The sequence below is a fragment of the Adiantum capillus-veneris genome, chromosome 15 (genome assembly GCF_014529385.1).
Source record: "Adiantum capillus-veneris isolate H3 chromosome 15, ASM1452938v2, whole genome shotgun sequence".
Classification (NCBI taxonomy): Eukaryota; Viridiplantae; Streptophyta; class Polypodiopsida; order Polypodiales; family Pteridaceae; genus Adiantum; species Adiantum capillus-veneris.
In genome coordinates, this window is record NC_140945.1 from 23,911,989 (window position 1) to 23,930,500 (window position 18,512).

Here is an 18,512-nt window from a genome sequence, read left to right on the forward strand (position 1 = left end):
AGCCATTTGAAGTTTATTATGATGCTTGTGGTCGTAGTCTCGGAGCGGTCTTAATGCAAGAAGGCCATGTGATTGCTTATGAAAGCATATTGTTTTTAAGGCCAGAATTGACAGGACACATATATGAGAAAGAGCTATTGGCAATGATCCATGCTCTTACTCAGTGGCGACATTACCTACTCGGAGCCGATTTCACGATCTTCATTGATTATCAAAGTTTACGCTACTTCTTGTCACAGGCACTGTAACAGGGAACAGAGGGATGTAAGATGCAGCGGAATGAATGTTGTTCTTTCTCAAGATGAGTGATCCATATTTGCTCAAGGTTCCTTTTAGTTCTTATGGAAGGGAGAGCCTTTCGTTCTTAATGGAGAGTGCTATGATCACGAACAAAGTGAGTGGACACTGTGCGTGCACGTGTATGAGACTGAGAGATAGAGAGAAGAGAGATACGACACCAAAGACGTTGTAAAACCCTCCTCTGAAGGCCCCACTCTCGTTGGCGAGAGTGGTCTACGATTGATTGCACAAAGTGGTACAATGATGATGCATGGAAAACTGATGCAGATCTAGGCTATGTCGACGACGACGACCGTGATGGCGAGGACGACAATGGGGACTGAGATCTAACTGCTGTCCAAAGATACTAACTGCTGAAAATCTGCTGAACTCTGGGGCTGTTTTGGGCGGCTGAAAACGCAGGTTTGGCTGCGTTTTTGAGGGCTGAAACTTCTTGATAAAAACGCTGGTGTGTGCAGGGGTTTAGGGCTGAAAAAAACGCTGCTGTCCTGCTGTGCTTAATGATGAAAAACGCTACCTGATCTGCTATGCTTCACAGCTTGAAAAATGCAGCCTGATCTGCTATGCTTCAAAGCTGAAAAACGCAGCCTGATCTGCTATGGAAAACGCTGGATTGGGCAGCCCTTTGGCGATCTGGGAAACGCTGGTTGCTAGTAGAGGAGACTGTGCATACTAGGCTGAAAATGCCAATGTAATGCTGTCGCTGCTGCAACAAAACGCCAGGGGCTGCTGGATGGAAAAACGCCAAGGCAAAAGGGTTGTTGGGGGTTCTTGCTGAGAGAGGGGAGTACTTGCTGCCAAAGGCCTGTTGATGCAAAAATGCAAGGCAATGGCTTGTCAAAAACGCTATATTGGAGAGGATCTTGCGGGGGGATCTTGCTTCTTGCTTGGAGGGAAGTCCACCAAGGTCTTGTCTTGCTGAGAAGTTGCCTGCTGAGCTTGGCTCCTGTTGCCTCTTCTGCCAAATAGTGCTAGCTCTAGTTTGTTTATGTACAAACTTAGCAAAATTGCCCTACCTACTTTTGTTGGAAAGTCACTTAAATTAATAGGTGAAAAATGTCAAAAATACGTAAAATAGGTTAAATGCACTGGAAAATTCCCCTGATGGAATCTGATGGATTCTGATGGGAATACTGATGATCATGCTATGTGCAACCAAAGGATATGCATCTACACTAAGTGACTGGGCATGCACGGTCTACTAATAGACTCACAAAAGTGCCAGATCACTTCTAACCTAGACTGACTGGACTGACTGAACCCTGATCATGCTGTAGCTTGTCCACGGACATATAGGGTTGGATGTGTCACGTGACAAGGGAACACAACCCAAACGTTTCGAAATGGCGTTCCGGACGAGTCTCGTTCTCGAAACGGAGATGGGAACGGAACGCCGTTCTGGAACGGGGTGTAACCGAAACGGTGTTCCGGAATGGACGGAACATGAGGCGGAACGGCGAAACGTGGGGCGGAACGGGCAAAAGCAGGCATTTGTGGGAAAAAAAAGTGGGCTTTTGGGGGCAGATTTAGGGTTGTTCGGGAAATATATTTGGTGCAGTTTGAGGGCAAGTTAGGGGGCAGATTTGGGGACAGTTTTGGGGTTGTTTAGGAGTTTATTTGAGACTAAGTTGAATGGAGGTAATTCAATTCTTACTTTAGGTGGACCGTTCCAACCCCGTTCCTATTCCGGCCTCCCCTCCTCGTCCCCGTTCCCGTCCTGTTCCGGACCCCCCCCCCCCCGCGTTCCCGTTCCGGGTAACTATGGTCACAGGAACCAGTTTTCAGAAAAGCAAATGCGGTGGGCTAACATCTTGTCACAGTTTCACTTCCAGATTGTCCATGTTCAAGGACGGAAAAACTTGGCGGTAGATGCATTGTCTCGGAAGCCCCTAGTCTTGGCTATTTCCGCAATTCATCATAGAAGCTTCGAGGATATGGTTGATCAGTATAGCACCGATCCAGATTTTTCCGATCTTTTTACTCGGATACAAAATGGGGAGATAGTGCCAAGATATTCCATACAGGATTGCTACTTGATGTAGAAAACGATGTTGTGTGTTACACAGCCGTTGAGGGAAAAGGTTTTGACTGAGTGCCATTGTCCACCTTTTACGGGTCACCACGGCATCGAAACCACCTTGAAAGGTGTGAAGGGTTATTTCTTTTGGCCGAGACTCAAGAAGGATGTGGATGACTATGTTCGCAGTCGTTTATTATGCCAGAAGGTCAAGTTTGACAGGCATAAGGCACAGGGATTACTACAGCCTTTACCCATTTCCACCCGCCCCTGAGAAAATATTGTGATGGATTTCATCTTTGATCTCCCGAAGACACAAAGTGGGCACGATGGCATTTGGACTGTCATTGACAGATTTAGCAAGCAAGCTCACTTCATTCCAGTGAAGAAAACAGTCAAGCCGGACAATTTAATGAGATTCTTCATTGCACAGATATTTCGATTACATGGCATGCCTGAGACAATAGTCTCCGACAAAGATCCCCGATTCGTGAGTTTGTTTTGGAGGGCTATTTGGGAGAACATTGCCTCACACAGTTGCAGTTCTCGTCATCATTCCACCTGCGAACAGATGAGGCAATCTCAGATTGCAAATTCAGTTGTTCTTGATTTATTGAAGTCGAACATATCTGATCAAAAGACTCAATGGGAAAAAAATTTACCTTTGGTGGAATTTGCCTACAACAACACGGTTCACTCTTCGACGGGAAAGGCGCCATTTGAGATAATTGAAGGTGCTTTGAAGGTTCCACCCTTTCTCAGCACTAAAGACAAGATTTTGAAGCCGACCAGTATACGAGGGACTTGGACACTGCTTTTGCCAAGGTCCAGGAGGCTTTAGAGAAATCTCAATAACGACATAATAAGGTACCAGATCGACATCGACAAGATTTGAAATTAAAGGAAGACGATTGGGTGCTCTTACATTTTGAGAAGGCACGCCTAAGAAAACGAAAGGGAAAGAAGCAATTTTTTCCAAAGCTTAGCATGAAGTATTATGGCCTTTTCTAGATTAAAGAAAATATAAAAAATGTCTCCTTTCGACTCAAATTGCCCGTACTTAAAGATTCACAACGCATTCCATGTGAGTCTCTTGAAACCTTTTAAAGGTGATGTGCCAGTTGATGGAGAGCCCTGATGAGCAACCCGAAGTGGAAGAAAGCGAGGAGATACTCGTTCCTGAACAAATTTTGGCACACAAGGAGAGAAAAATGAAAGGTAAAGTAATTCGGCGGTTCTTGGTTAAATTCAAGAACTATCCGGCATTGGATGCGAAGTGGATGGAAGAGGAGGACCTAGCAGATACTCCTCAGATTTTGGACCTTTACCTTGAAGCATTCGGTTTAGCATAGTCTACTCTGACAGAACCCCAAACTCAACAAGAGTGAATCTGGTGCAGCGGGTTTGCACAAGAGGGGAGTCCCTCCGCTCCTTTGTCAATAGATTACCTCGATTTTGAATAAGGTCTCTGATGTCCCCTTTGGGTTTCAGAGATACTAATGGGCTGACCAATATTCTGTTGTATGACTTTACGAAATGGAATTCCCGAAAATTGAAGATGATTGATTTGTACTCTCTCACTTGACTTGTTTGAGTGCAGGAACTGAAAGACGAAATGACTGCAGCATGTCGGTCTCATAAATCTCTATAGACATGATCGCAATAAGGATTAGTTAATCAAGCATCAGTGAGGCCCGGAATGGATCTAGATGCAATTACTAAATATGTTGCCGGCAGACATGGTCTAAGATTTAGAATGAATTTTTCTGTGATTTGTCATGTGATGTCGAGTGATCTCCTGTGATGTGACTATCGTCTTTGTACAAGTGCTAGATGTGTCAGGTCTAGTACGTCGGTACTAACAGCCAGTGTCTACTAAGATAGTTTATGGCCTCTGCTCGTTTTGAAGGCGTAATCGAGGGCGATTACAATTCTTTCAAGAGGGCGGTATGTCACAAATTGATGACGCGGCAAAGAAACCTGGACACACACACCCACAAAGTGATGACGTGACTAATTGTACGGACGCCCGCAATTCATGCTGACTGGCTGACGTGGCAGTTGTACGGAATCCCGCAATTCATGATGGCGTGTTGACGTGGCAAAATGTACGGAACTCCGCGTTTTACGCTGGTGCTGACGTGGCCTGGCTGTACGGATTTTTCGCAGATTACGATGCTGCTTTTGGTGGCAGATTTTTAACCAAGTGCCTTTGGGGAACATTGCTTTTAAGTTTCAATGATTTTGGGGCTCTGCTGTGTAGTTCTAGGTTAGAAAAATCCAACGAGCCATTCCCCGTATCGATCGGATTCCCGGGTGGGTAGATCTACGACAGTTTCACCCAAATTGGAACCCTTGACCTAACTTATTAATAGATCACTTTATTGATTTATTTGTTGGGTCTAGTGGACAGTTTGCCTTACCCACGCCTTAATCAATCCTTAAGGCCTATTCCTCACCTATAAAGGGAGCAGTAGACCCCTCACTTGGCATGAGTTGCAGAAGAAGTAGTAGCGATAGCAGAGCAAAGCAGGCAACGTTTTTGAAGGCAGATCAGCCAAGAGTTTTTGCAATGGCCAAATCAACCAGCATTTTCAGCCATTCAGCCCTACCGCCATCATCTCTCAACACTGAACAGATCAGCCTAGCGTTTTCAGTTTTCAGCCAGTTCCATCACTGGAGCATGGTTTGGAACTGCCTTCACGTGTCTTCGAGCCTCACCTTAGCCATTCCTTTGCCGGCATTGAGTGCTCACATTGTTGCCCGTCGTTGCCGTCATCGAGATCTGCGTTTCAGCCCTGCTTTACGCGAGAAATCTGCTGCGTTTTTCATCACAAATCTGCATTTTGCAGCCAGCTTTCAGCCCTTCATTCCTCTCTTTGGTGACCATCCGCAATCCCACATCAAGAAGGATCCAAAGGTGCATCAAATCAGCCCCGGAGATGCCTCATCTTGAGGAATTACTACAACGATTGCTATCATTCGAGTCAGTAGAATCTGCACTTGAGGTACTGCAGTGTGTGGACATTCCTTCTATGCAATCTAAAGCAAATGCCACATAGACAACGGTGTGAGGGCCACATAGACAACGGTGTGGAGGGCCCTTGAGAGGGTTGGTTGGGACCCCATCAGGTATCACTCTCCTCTTCTCTCTCTTTCGTTCCGGTCCCAAAAGCATTGGCCCCTCAACTAGGCGCCCCTCGTAGCGCGGATAATGTGTCGTGCTCTCTACAGTGGGTGGTCCTCAGTGCAATGTCCGTGACAATCTCACTCAAACAGACTGAAAAGAAAGGAAACAATAGACATCCACAGAGCTCACAAAGACACAACAACAGACCAGAACATATGACTCAACTATCTTAAAGACTGATACAGACTCTGGCGTGGCCACAGAGCTCACAAAGACACAACAACAGACCAGAACATATGACTCGACTATCTTAAAGACTGATACAGACTCTGGCGTGGCAGCACACTCAGCTCCAGCCCAGGACTCACAAGTACAATGGGGGTGTTGAGGCTTCGATGTGCAAGGATGGTGAATCAGTGCTCTGTGTATAGACTCACTGCTCTCGACGACGATGCTGGACCAAAGGTAAAGAAGATGATGATAATGACCCGACGGCCCATAAATGTCAAAATTCAACACTTGGAGGAGGAGGTTTCTTTGCTCGAACACAGAATGGCGGATTCTTATGCAGAGATGATGACAGTTCAGGAGAATTCTAGGAATTTCCAAGTAGAGTGTGAAGAGCTACAGCAAACTCTTGGCACTTCTCGAGCTGAAAACCAATGAAGTGTAGTTGCTATGAAGGAGGCATATGAGAGGCTCCTAAAAGAGTTGCAGAGGCCAGTCGTATTTGTTGAGGAAGAGCATGAAGGGTTCACGAACCAGATTGGAATGCAGACTCTTTGACGAGATTTCTTAGGTTGCAAAGGAAGCTTGAGGCTACTGAAGACACAATAGACCAACGGGGTGGGGAAGATGAGGCTGAGCTGAGAGGGTTGGGGAAGTTTAGATAGGGCGAGTGGTGGAGGGGGGTGGGTAGGGGCGAGGGCAAGAGAGGGTAGGGGCGAGAGGGGGTGGGGTGGGTAGGGGCGAGGGGAGGAGAGGGTAGGGGCGAGGGGGTGGGTTGGGGCGAGGGGAAGGGAGGGGGAGAGGGGGGTGGGTAGAGGCGAGGTTAGGAGAGGGTAGGGACGAGGGGGTGGGTAGGGGCGAGGGGAAGGTGAGGGGGAGGGTAGGGGCGAGGGGGACTGGTTAGGGGCGAGGGCAAGGGAGGGTAGGGGGGAGAGGGGGTGGGTAGGGGCGAGGGGGTGAGGGGAGGGTAGGGCGAGGGCAAGGGGGAGGGGGAGGGACTAGGGCGAGGGCGAGGGGTGAGGGGGAGGGACTAGGGTGAGGCAAGGGGGAAAGGGGGGGTAGGGGGCAAGAGACTAGGACTAGGGCGGGGGGTAGTAAGGGGGCGAGGGCGAGGGGGTGAGGGGGACGGTAGGGGAGGGGAGGGGGGAGGGACTAGGACTAGGGCGAGGGTGAGGGGGTGAGGGTAGGGGGCGAGGCGCCAAGGGGTAGTGAGGGGGCGAGGGCAAGGGGATGAGGGGGACTATGGGCAAATAAGAAGCACCCAACTATCATGACCAAGACAGATATCATGATCTTGGAATTCATCTTGCAGGACGGGCTCTGTGAAGGGAGTTTGCTAGACGCAGAGGAGAGCTTTGTTCTGGTCGGAGAAGCAGACACCACAAGGGTTGATGTTTGAGGGGTGGTGAACTCCTGTAGGGGAGATTTCTTCCCGCTTATATACTTTTTCATAGGCTTTCCAAATTCAACGGCTTTCATCAAAAGGGCTTTCACCGAGAGCGCATCAGGAGTATCTTTTGTGACCTTCAACTCTTGAGCTGGCACATTAGGTTTAGTGACTGTGGAAACATTTGAAGAGGGTGTATCTTCAAGCCAAGAGTGAATAGAGACTCCATAACAAGGCATAGATTTGGTAGCCTCCAACCACTCGAGCAGATCTTCATCTAACCCTTCAGGTGTAGTAGGCTGTTCTTGTTCAGGTTTGGTTTCCATTGACAAAGAAACTTGCTGCACCACGGGATCCATACCACCTTCTAAGAGAATGGGTTGCATCGAGGAGCCAGAAGTATGTATCCACATTGCGTCATTTCCCCAATCATGAAGTGCTTTAGTGTGTCGCAGCCATGGTCTTCCAATGAGCAAAGGAAATCCGCCCTCAACCTGGGGAAGACGAACCACAACAAAATCCAAGTTAAAAGTAAAGTCTTGTACCTGCAGAGGCACATTGTCCACTATGCCCATTGGGTAGACTATCCGCTGGTCGGCCAATGTAACTGTGAAGGGAGCAAGGCGAGTAGACTGTAGACCTAGAGCTAACATAGTGAACTCGGGCATCAGGTTGATGCTAGATCCACCATCCACTATCACTCCTAAGAATTGCCGACCTAAAATGGACACTGTCAGGCGAGGGCTTCTATAATCAGTGAGTGGAGCAACGGGATTGGATATCATATAGGACTCTGATGGTCGCACTGGGAGGTGCCCGCCACTTGGACCTGCTCCAGGATAAAGTGACTGAACAACAGCAAGGGTGTCACTTCTAAAATTTGCATCTAGCCGCACCATATCATAGAGGGACACTTGTTGGAAAGTGTTCTTCAAGACTGTCTCTGCTGTAAGCTTCTGTTTTTCTACCTGTTGTTCCTCTAGTACCTTGATCTTCTGTAGATCGAAAACTGCTTCCAAGAAAGCTTCATCAAAATCGAAGAGCAAAGATTTGGATTCTTTGATGGCACTGGGGGATGGCTTGTTAACAACTGCAGGCAGGGTATCCACTAGTGTGAGATTGTGTGGGGGAGTTGAACTTGATGGAATGCTAAGACCGAGAGCGGCTCTCTGGGCCCGGGTGAGGACGCCCGATGGCTCCTCTACCAACTGCGGCGGCTTATTTTTAGGGGTAACCACGTGGGTAGAAGGGGGCGGCTGAGAAACAGTGCTAACTGCTATCAAATTGAGCTTGGGAAAGGCAAACTCAGTCTGGCTTTGACTTGAGTTCGAAGTCGTGGATGCACGAATTTTAGGGCAATCCTTACTGTAGTGATCCTTCATATCAAGGCAATGACGGCAGGGAGGGGACCCTTCGTGCAAAGGGCATTTGCTTTGGTAATGACCATATTCCCTGCATCTGTAGCACAAAATGGCCGATTCAATGGACGAGGTGGTCCTTGCTCCATGGAGTTGGAGGTGGAGACATAGAAGTTGTGAGGTGAGGAGGGAGCATGGGTGTGATAAAGGCTCTGAGAGGGAAAAGTGCTCTGCATACCTTGCATCGGAGGGGCTGCCAATAAAGGTGGCATGTGGTGTGGATGACCACAAGGAGAAACCATAATGGATGCCGATGTTGCCCCTTGTGGAAGAGTATGACCAAGACTTTGTTGTATTTGTCGCAATCCCTTGAGGTAGTAGCAATCCTTGTCCTCATGACCAGACTTTTCACAGAAGTGGCAGTAAACCCGAAGGGAACAGTCCTATGGAGGGTGTCCTGGAGAGTGGCATGAGCTGCACCATACATAGCCTTAGTCTCCTGCTGAGACCTAAGCTCTTCTAGCTCTCTCTTTATTTGATCCAAAGCGTCGTGATGTGGGGGCTTCTCCTGTCTAAGAGAGAAGGACCTCTCCTCTTGAAGAGCTCACTGTAACTTTAGGGCTTCCAGTTCCCTGCGTAAAGAAGTTAAAGGATCAGAAAAACACAGAGGGGGTCTCTATGTGAGGGAGGTTGGTGAACAGCTTCCTAGCCCCCTCTATCCTAGTAGCAGCTGCGATGAACTCCTCCAGAGTGGCGTCGGGTCAAAGACTCGTAGTTTTTGCTGAGAAGTTTTGGGAAGCGCCTTCTCTACCCACTTCTTAACCATAAATTCACCGGGTTGCTGGGGAAGCTTGGCAACCAAAGACTTGGTTTTAGTCATAAGCTCTGCAAAAGTCTCCTCTGGCTAGAGCACCATGTTGGCCAACTCATCCAACACCTTCTCCTGGTAGTCACCTGGCCTGAAAGCTACACAGAACTGTTGTCTTAAGGCTACCCAAGTTGCAAAATGGTTCTCTGCAAACTGGCTGTACCATTTGTCTGCTAAGCCATCCAAGGTGGATGGAAAGAGTACCAAATAAGCATCTTCCCTGTTAAGACCACGACCCCTACAGAGAGATACGAACCTCCTTGCATGGTCGTCAGCATCTTCTGAAGAGAGTCCTTTAAATGTAGGGAACTTGATGTTTACCTTAGCCAAAACGCTAGCCAACGGCTCCATGGCCCCTTGCTGAGCCTATTGCTCTGTAGCCTGCTGTAGCAGAATAGGAGAGAGCTTTACTGGAGAAGGTGATATGGAAGATGTGGAACCGGAGGGAGGAAGGGTGATGTCGTATGTGAAGGTATGGGTGATGAGGTTGATGGACTTCTAACAGGTTCCAAGGGTCGTCTTTTGTTGTAGTACTTCAGAGGACTCAGGAAAGCGCTTTGACGCTCGACTGACCGCCTTGTATGGGTCATGCAAGGACCACCAAACCAACCAAGCTTTGGGCAAGAAAACCTTGAACTGGCTGAGGACTGGTCTAGACTCTACTAGCCCAGGCAAGTGACTAGACCAGGCTAGACCAAGGACGAGGAGGACTAGACCAGGGTCGAGGAGGTCTAGACCGAGGACAGGTTGGACCAGGGCGAGAGATGACTAGGGCGAGAGAGGACTAGACCAATTGGACCAGGGCGAGAGAGGACTAGACCAGTTGGACCAGGCGAGAGTAGAACAGTGCAAGGCAAGGTCGGCGAAGCTAGGCAAGGTAGGCGAAGCTAGATAGACCCAGCTAGCTTCAAGATTTGCACCTCACAGAGTGAGATTTCAGTTGAGATCCCATCGTGGTCGCCAAAATGAGAGCACCTGTAGCGCGGATAATGTGTCGTGCTCTCTACATTGGGTGGTCCTCAGTGCAATGTCCGTGAAAATCTCACTCAAACAAACTGAAAAGAAAGGAAACAATAGACATCCACAGAGCTCACAAAGACACAACAGCGGACCAGAACATACGACTCGACTATCTCAAAGACTGATACAGACTCTGGCGTGGCAGCACACTCAGCTCCAGCCCAGGACTCACAGGTACAATGGGGGTATCGAGGCTCCGATGTGCAGGGATGGTGAATCAGTGCTCTGTGTATAGACTCACTGCTCTCGACGACGATGCTGGACCAAAGGTGAAGAAGATGATGATAATGACCCGACGGCCCATAAATGTCAATCACCTAAGCCAATCTCCAAAGTGAGTGGTGGTGGTGACCTCGCCACGATGTCCACTAGACCACCGTCTGTATCCTGCCATGTGTCACTGCCCAGCCCAGCCCAAAGAGTCCGTCCAGTGTGAACCAAACCAGACGATTCACACCAGGCCAACTGTACTAACTGAGTGTCCTGTGAAAGTGACACTGTAGCCTGTTACACTCGTGTATTTCATCAAAGTTTACAACTCAAAAAGCCATGCTCTCCCTCTAAGTTGTCCACAAGTCCCAGTGCGTTGGGCTAATCTGCTCTAATGGCACCCCCAGCTTCTCTTTTATTGGAATAGGTCCAAAAGCAACTTCCAACCCTAAAAATCACAATTATTTTTTTAAGGGCTAACAGCACCAAAATCAAGTCCTATCAATTATTTTTATAAGGGCTAAAAGCACCAAAGTCAAGTGCTATCAAAAATTGTTGCTCAAAAGTATTATAAGTTGAGGCTTTCCTAAATCGTACCCAAAAGCTCTCCAGCTTCCTGACTACCACGCCAACATCCATATAGACTGTAAAGACTACCATGTCAACTTTTGCAAAACGCACCACATTTTCAGCTCAGGTCCTTTTCGGCTCTTTCTCTCCTATTCCAGTCTGGTTGGGTCATGCCACATCATCACGTTGTGACACTAGCTACCTTCAAAAGGAAGATGGACCAGAATTTTGTCTCCATCAAGCTTTTGTTGAGACATCCTGATCACATCATCGGTTTTTCGGAATAAAATGCAACATCAAGAGTACTTGCAGATAGTATTTAAAACATTTCAACAAGACCCGCTGGTGATCGACAACCAGAAGAGTAAGTGCTTGAAGGAGATTCACTTTCTTAGACGCATTGTATATAAAAATGATATCTACCCAAATTACATTGTCTATAAGAATGATGTGTACACAAATCCCTTAAAACTAAACTAGTTCATGATCGACCAATAATTATGAAGTATAGAGTTTTTGGACTTTGTTTTCACTACACAAGTTTATTCACCTCTTTGCAAAGAATGCTTCACATTTTGAGTTGACAAGAGGAGTGTTCCCTTTCATTGGACAGACCGAAACAAAAGCTTTCAAAGAGTTGAAAGAGAGCTAACTATAGAACCAATCCTAATTCGTCCAGATTTAAGAAGATTGTCATCATCTAATGTGGACTCCCAGGGTGTTATATCACGTGCACACTGGTTTTGTGTGCCATATAGACATATAGCTACATCTTGAGCCAAGATAAGTCTAGAAAAGCCTTCTTTCAGCCTATTTGCAGGGCATACATGTCCGAACTAGTCCATCAGATAAGTTCCAATCATGTATAACCCTCTTTGCATGAATAATCATACACGCATACTTGCTTGTTCTTATAGTATTGTGGCATTCAGCAATATCGACATGTAGCTTTGGATGACAAAATAAACGTGCCTGCTCTCTCATAGATCAAATTAATCTAGCCAATGGATCAATACTAACACATTTGAACAACGAGTGCAACATTAAGCTACAGCAAAGGCCCAAAAGGTTGCCACCACTGCAGGAAGAAAGGTATACGCAGCAAAAGATCAAAAAACACTAAGCCACAAAAATGTTCTGCATGATGAGATTATCCTGAAGAACTCTCAACCTGTACAATGTGGTCGTAACCTTTGCTGCCCAAAAAGAGACACGTGCATACAAATAACCTTGACGATGACCAAAAGAATATGCAGAGGAGAAAAGCCATACAAGCAATGCGATACTACCTCCCCCACCTTTACACAAAATCGCAGCTACTAGTCTCTTTAGGAAAACCAAAGCGCAAAATATAGTTTCTCCCTAGATTTACAGCACAACAAGAGACTCATAACACTCACAACGTTGACAGAGCCTCCCAGTTTCAAGGTTCGCACTTGGGATGGGGCGGTGGAGATGTTGCTATCGCTGGCAGGTGCCCACGCAATGGGAGCGAGGAGGCAATCTAAATTTCGAATTTCAAATAGCCTGCCTCTAGAAAAAGATATGAAATTTGAGCTATGACATACAATTTTCACCTTACAAAAATAAGCTGGTTACATACCATTCCATCAGCATAAGCAAGCGATCTTGAAGGGACATCGCCAGCGGAGATGGCAAAGGAGGACCGTTGTTCACCCTTCGAAGATCTTACGAGTCCAATCAAATGCATGAGTTCCATCATCCATGAAATAGCATGTTCATGGAGACCCACTATACATGCAGAGGGCTCCCCTCTCTACATCATATTACACCCTCCCATCGCCACTTGTCTAGGTTTGCATTTCCATGATGGTGTATTATCCCAAGCATATAAAAGAGCATATACACACCTACATTATATAGAAGACTCTTTTTACCATGATTTTCTAATAGCGTTCACCAAAACACTCAAAGAGAGTTAGCCACGCCGGTAGTATCTCCATTGAGTTGAGTTGAAAGCATTTTTAATTCATTTTTTTAATAATATCAAAATGCGGCCTCACATTCGTTCAAAGCCCTCCACTGTGTTGAGGTGACGTTGACATGGGTGACTCAAAATGACAAAGGGAGAATCAACAAGAGCTTCAACATGAGGCTAAGTTGAGAGAAGAGAAACAAACATGGAAGCAATGGTGATGGTAGACATGATAGCCAAAGTGAACATGACGGTCGGCATGATAGTAGAAGTTGCAAAAGAGATGATGATGGACATGATCGACATGAGAGAAGGTATGAAAGCCACAAAGATCATGACAAAGACGATGAATATAGAAGGGATCGTAGCCACATGGATAGTGATCAAAGGACTCACAGAGAGCATGATGATCGCATGGATAGATACAATGCATATGTTGGCAATGAGTGATGATGATTTGCGTAGAGATCGTTGTGTCAACACAAAGGTGTTGAAGAGGAACTTAAAATTAAGGATGAACAAACCTTCTTAAAAGGGCAAACAAGGTACTCCATTGATAGGTCACATGTGAAAATCATAAGGAATCTAGATTGTTCACTTCAAAGAGCTGCAATGACACATTCATCTTTAGCCAGAAAGTTGCAAGAGTAGTGGCATAGTGGCAAAGGACCCTCCTTGATTCCATCCCAAAGGATTTGAATCATCCTTGGGAAGATCCCATGCTAGAAACAAGAGAGCGGCATCTTGCTCAAGAACTATGTGGTGTAGGACTCTTTGCATATGACATGCCAGAGTGGAACAAGGATACATTTGATAAGGCACCCACATTTGTTTAGCGGTCAAAATTATCAATGCAGGAGCAAAGACTGTCTTTCCATTCATAAGTTGAAAAATGAGCTAGTTAGAGTAGTCCATGAGAACTGGATTTTAGTTGTGATTGGAGAAACTGGTTTAGGGAAAACAACACAGGTTACACAATATCTAGTAGAAGCAAGTTACACAACAAAAGGAAAGATTGAAGCACACAACCTCGAAGAGTGGCCACAACGTTTCTAGCCAAAAGGGTTGCTAAAGAATTTGATTGCATGCTTGGCCGTGAAGAGGTTGGTTGCACGATTAGGTTTGAGGCATGCATGGGGCCTGATACAGTAATCAAGTATGTGATAGATGGAATGCTTCTTACCCGACATGCTAGTTGTGAGGAACCTCAAGGTTGTTTCTAGCAAATGTGAAGTGAGTATTTTGCATCAATTGAATTCTGTTGGAATGCATCTACAAGATGATAATTCTATCAAGAGTTAATTGATCCATTGCAATTGACGATAACTTCAACTTTATTGATTTCAGCAAAGGAAGATCTTGGTTGTTTTAACCTAATGCAAAGTGAGGTTTTCTTGAAGCATCATGATCATGAAATATTCCCAACATGAGGATGCTCTGGGTTGTTTCCAATGGATGCAACGTGAGGGTTTCTCATCAATTTGAAGCCTCTGGAATATATCTACATGATGATATGTGTATCAAGGGTTGATCGAGCCATTGCAATCGACAGTCACTTGGAACATGTATTGATTCCCCAAAAGGAAGCTCTTGGCTATTTTAACTAAATGTGTATTGAGGGTTCATGCTATATGAAATCCTTGGGGTGCTCTTATGGGAGGATATACCCAACAAGGTTGGGAAGCTCTGGCAAAGTGAACTTTGCCAAGTCCAGATATGTATGCCCAATGTGGTTCCCTTACAAAAGCACAAAAATTGTTGATGTGCTTTCTATGCAAAATTTCATATCTTGGAGCCTGTTGATTGCAAGATATGCCCAACAAGCTTTGGAAAGGAAACTCTTCACTGTTTTAACAAATGCAAAGGGAGCAGTCTATGGAATGAAGCTCTTGGTTGTTTTAACACCAAGGGGTGAACCTTGTAGGTATGTAGGTGTATCATGTGTACTGACATGATGGTATAGTATAGTTCATATCAGTTGTAGAATTACACTTATAGATGGCCATTTTAATCATTTTAAGGAAAACTAACACATTTATGAATAAAGACGGATAGTTTATTCCAATCCATAAATATGTAAAGGGGGTTTACTAGGCTTTGATTGCACATGATATGAAGAATTTTGTAAGGTGCACCCCTCATGGTTTTAACCAATTGCAAAGTGAGAATTTCTTGACATATAAAGTCCTTGGAGTGCTCTTTTGGGAGGATATACCAACAAGATTGGTTGAGAAAGCTATGGCAAAGTGAAGTCCTGATATGTATATCTAATGTGACCCTGTAACAAAAGCATGAAAATTGTTGATGAGCTTGTTGTGTGAAATTTTGTATCTTGGAGTGCGTTGATTGCAAGATATAGCCAACATGTCTATGGAAAGGAAGCTCTGGTTGTTTTAACCAAACATGAACTAAGGGTTTCTTGAAGCATTGTGATTGCAAAATACACCCAACTTCCTTATAGCAAGGAATCTCTAGGTTGTATGTGAAGTGAGGGTTTCTCGTCAATTGAAGCTTGCAAAACTGAATCTACCAATGATATGTCTATCAAGCACTGACCGAGTCATTGTAATCGATGGTCACTTGGAAAATATTGATTTTAAGAATGGAGGCTCTCGCCTATTTTAACCAGATGTAAAGTGAGGGTTTCTTGCTAGGTTGTGGAAAGGAAGCTCTTGGCTATTTTTAACGAAATGCAAAGTGAGGGTTTCTTGCCAAAGTAAATCCTTGGAGTCCTCTTATGGGAGAATATGCCCAGCAAAGATCGTGGAGGAAGCTCTCTTCACATTGATTGTAGGATATTCCCAACATGGTTGTGGAAAGGACAATATTGCTATCCAACAAAAGCATTGCAGCGTTGAAAAAGAACACATAAAGCTTATACAAATAACATTTGCACATAGCTAACAACCTTGGCGTAGCATCCATGATGGAGTAGGAGGTGGAGAGTGAGGAAGAGCATGAGGGTGCATACATGGACACCTCTTATAATGGAGTGCTACCCATGTACAAGAGAGAAGAAGGGAGAGAAGAAGACATAGGGCACTAGGTGAAATCTCCCCCATGAAAGTCCCCATTTCCCTCTAACTCGTATTTATTTATAGGTTTTATTAAATGTGCAAAAATGATTGCAATTGTCCACATGAATATAAAATGACAGTCCTCAAATAATTAAATGTCCATAGGCTATTGATTAACCCATAAAAAAATCGTAATTTGCCACCCATCATCTATAGAAAATAATTGGTAATGCATCATAATTAAAGTCTCTTATATACCTCTTTGTTAGGGAAGAAACTACCCTCATTTGCTAGGTTATTAATCTAGAAATCATACTTGTTTGAAACAATGGTTAAAGTTATGTGTCAAAAACATCATGAATCAAAGTAAAATCTTATGAACTTAAGCATACTATTTTGCTTATGTCTTCAACCATCCACATACCACATATACTAGTGTATTATAATTTATACCACTAGCAATATACATCATATCTTGATGTATCAGGATATCATTGGTCACAATCATTGTTTAGTGACCAAGTTTCATAAATTCTAAGTCCAAAACCATAAACATTGTTAACATCATATCACCATAAGCCAATTTCCAAATTCATATAATCCAAATCACTTCCATCATATACCCGAGGTAATTACAAATTTAGCTAAGAGAAATGGTGGCTAGCCACTGCATTATGATTTTGTAATTAGTGTCGCCTAAAGCGAAGAATCAACACTAATTTTAAACGTGCTACTTGAATTGGCGAATCTACACTAGTGCTCCCTAAACCGGTACCTGTACATTTTTACTACAAAAAATTGTTGAAACTACATTTGTTGTCATGCTGCGTAAATTGGAGGACCTACACTTGTGCTACCTAAATCAGTGGATCTGCTATAAAAGAAGTCAATGTTTCTTAAACTAGAAAATCTACACAAGATCTACACCAGTATGATTAGTGTACACTATCTAAACCGGTGGATCCGTGTACATGTGATTAATGGGCAAGGTATTGCATAAGCATGTAATACATTTTCTATCAACTTGGATTCAAAATATGAGTGAATTTGAAAAAAAACTTACAATCTGAATATGCATTGTTCCAAATAACCTTTTTTAATCTATAGGATTTTATTAGCACAATTGAAATTGACCTCTAAAACCAACAACATGAGTAGTAATCGACAGTTCGTTTGAAATTTTGAAATTTAGGGAAGTAGATTAAAATATGATGTATATGATTTGCTTGCAACGAAGGAAGAGAGTTTGAAGGAAATTTACCAAAATTTTATACATCGACGAGAATCTTCTATAGTGATCTTATTTATCATGAAATAAAAGAAAGGGAGACAAATTAAGACTTACGATTTATCTTTACGTTGACTAAGGGAAGATATGAGCCAACTTAGAAAATGGGCAAGGTACAACCATTATTTAGGGTAGATACGATTGAGGGGCTTGTTTGAGGAATCACAACACTCTACAGAAGGAGGCAAATGGTATTCACTTGTACGAATTAATTTAGCATAAAAAACGATTGCGTTATTATTTAAATGGCAAGAATATGTAGTTATTGAGAAATGGAAGGTTGATGGGATATGCAATTACTCTTAGATGTAAGGTAAATGTGACATCATAGTTTCTATAAACAATGCTAAAAATAGGATAAGGATATGTACACTACAATCAAACCATGCAGATAGGGGAGGAAAATCATTGCACATAGTAGAAGTGGTTGTTAAAAATGTGTTAATTTTTTTAAAAAAATTTCTTGGGGACCGGGGGGGGGGGGGGGGTGATGTGATGCATAAATTGAACAACGACTGCATTGAAAGGTCAATAATTAAACAAATGAATTGTAACAAAGAACATGTGTCGATTATATAATGAAAATTGGTAAATGGTTAAAGGTTAGCGTATGTTAATAATTTAGATTAAGATTCAGTGTATAGAATTGCCCTTCTAGGCACCGGCGCTATACCACAAATAGAAATCACAATTTAAAAAAAAAAACTAGTGTCGTCATATCTGTTAGGTTGAAAGCATTGCTTTAGAGGTGCCCTAGGCAATACATATTTGAGAGAAAAAAAAAAGAACATTGTTACGAGTGATTGTGATATACATCGAGTGGATATACAAATGAGAGAAATGAAAACTAAGTTTGCTTTATTAAAAAGTTTAAGAACATAGAGAAATAAATTATAATTATTTACAATGGTTTCTTCTCTCCATGGATCTGGTGGATATCCCTTTCCCAAGAGTAACCCTCAATAATGGGGTCCATATTCTTCCATTCCTCTCAATTTTGGTGAGGTCCCTAGATAGCCAAGGTCTGTAGTCCTAACCAACCATGACAAATATGGCTTGTGTTCATCGTATCGTTGATCAATTAATTTCATGTGTGTAGGCAAAAATGTGTTCTTGATCATGTATTTTTGCTCTTGCTTTAGTTAGGTAATCAGAGAAGTATAGGGAGTGATAATCCCATTGG

General features: G+C 44.0%; 1 protein-coding gene across 6 annotated transcripts in view; it reads right to left on the reverse strand.

The window, feature by feature from the left end:
• LOC147440398 (uncharacterized) overlaps positions 1-12,910 on the reverse strand; it is a 47,867-nt gene extending 34,957 nt beyond the window's left edge. For 5 of the 6 annotated variants that reach the window (XR_015190385.1, XR_015190384.1, XR_015190389.1 and 2 more), the window contains exon 1: positions 12,692-12,910. The gene's annotated coding sequence lies outside the window, so the exon portion shown is untranslated. Of the gene's footprint in view, positions 1-12,484; positions 12,622-12,691 lie in introns of those variants that run through there. The other variant, XR_015190386.1, reaches the window with a different exon arrangement.
• Between the last annotated feature and the right edge of the window lie 5,602 nt (positions 12,911-18,512).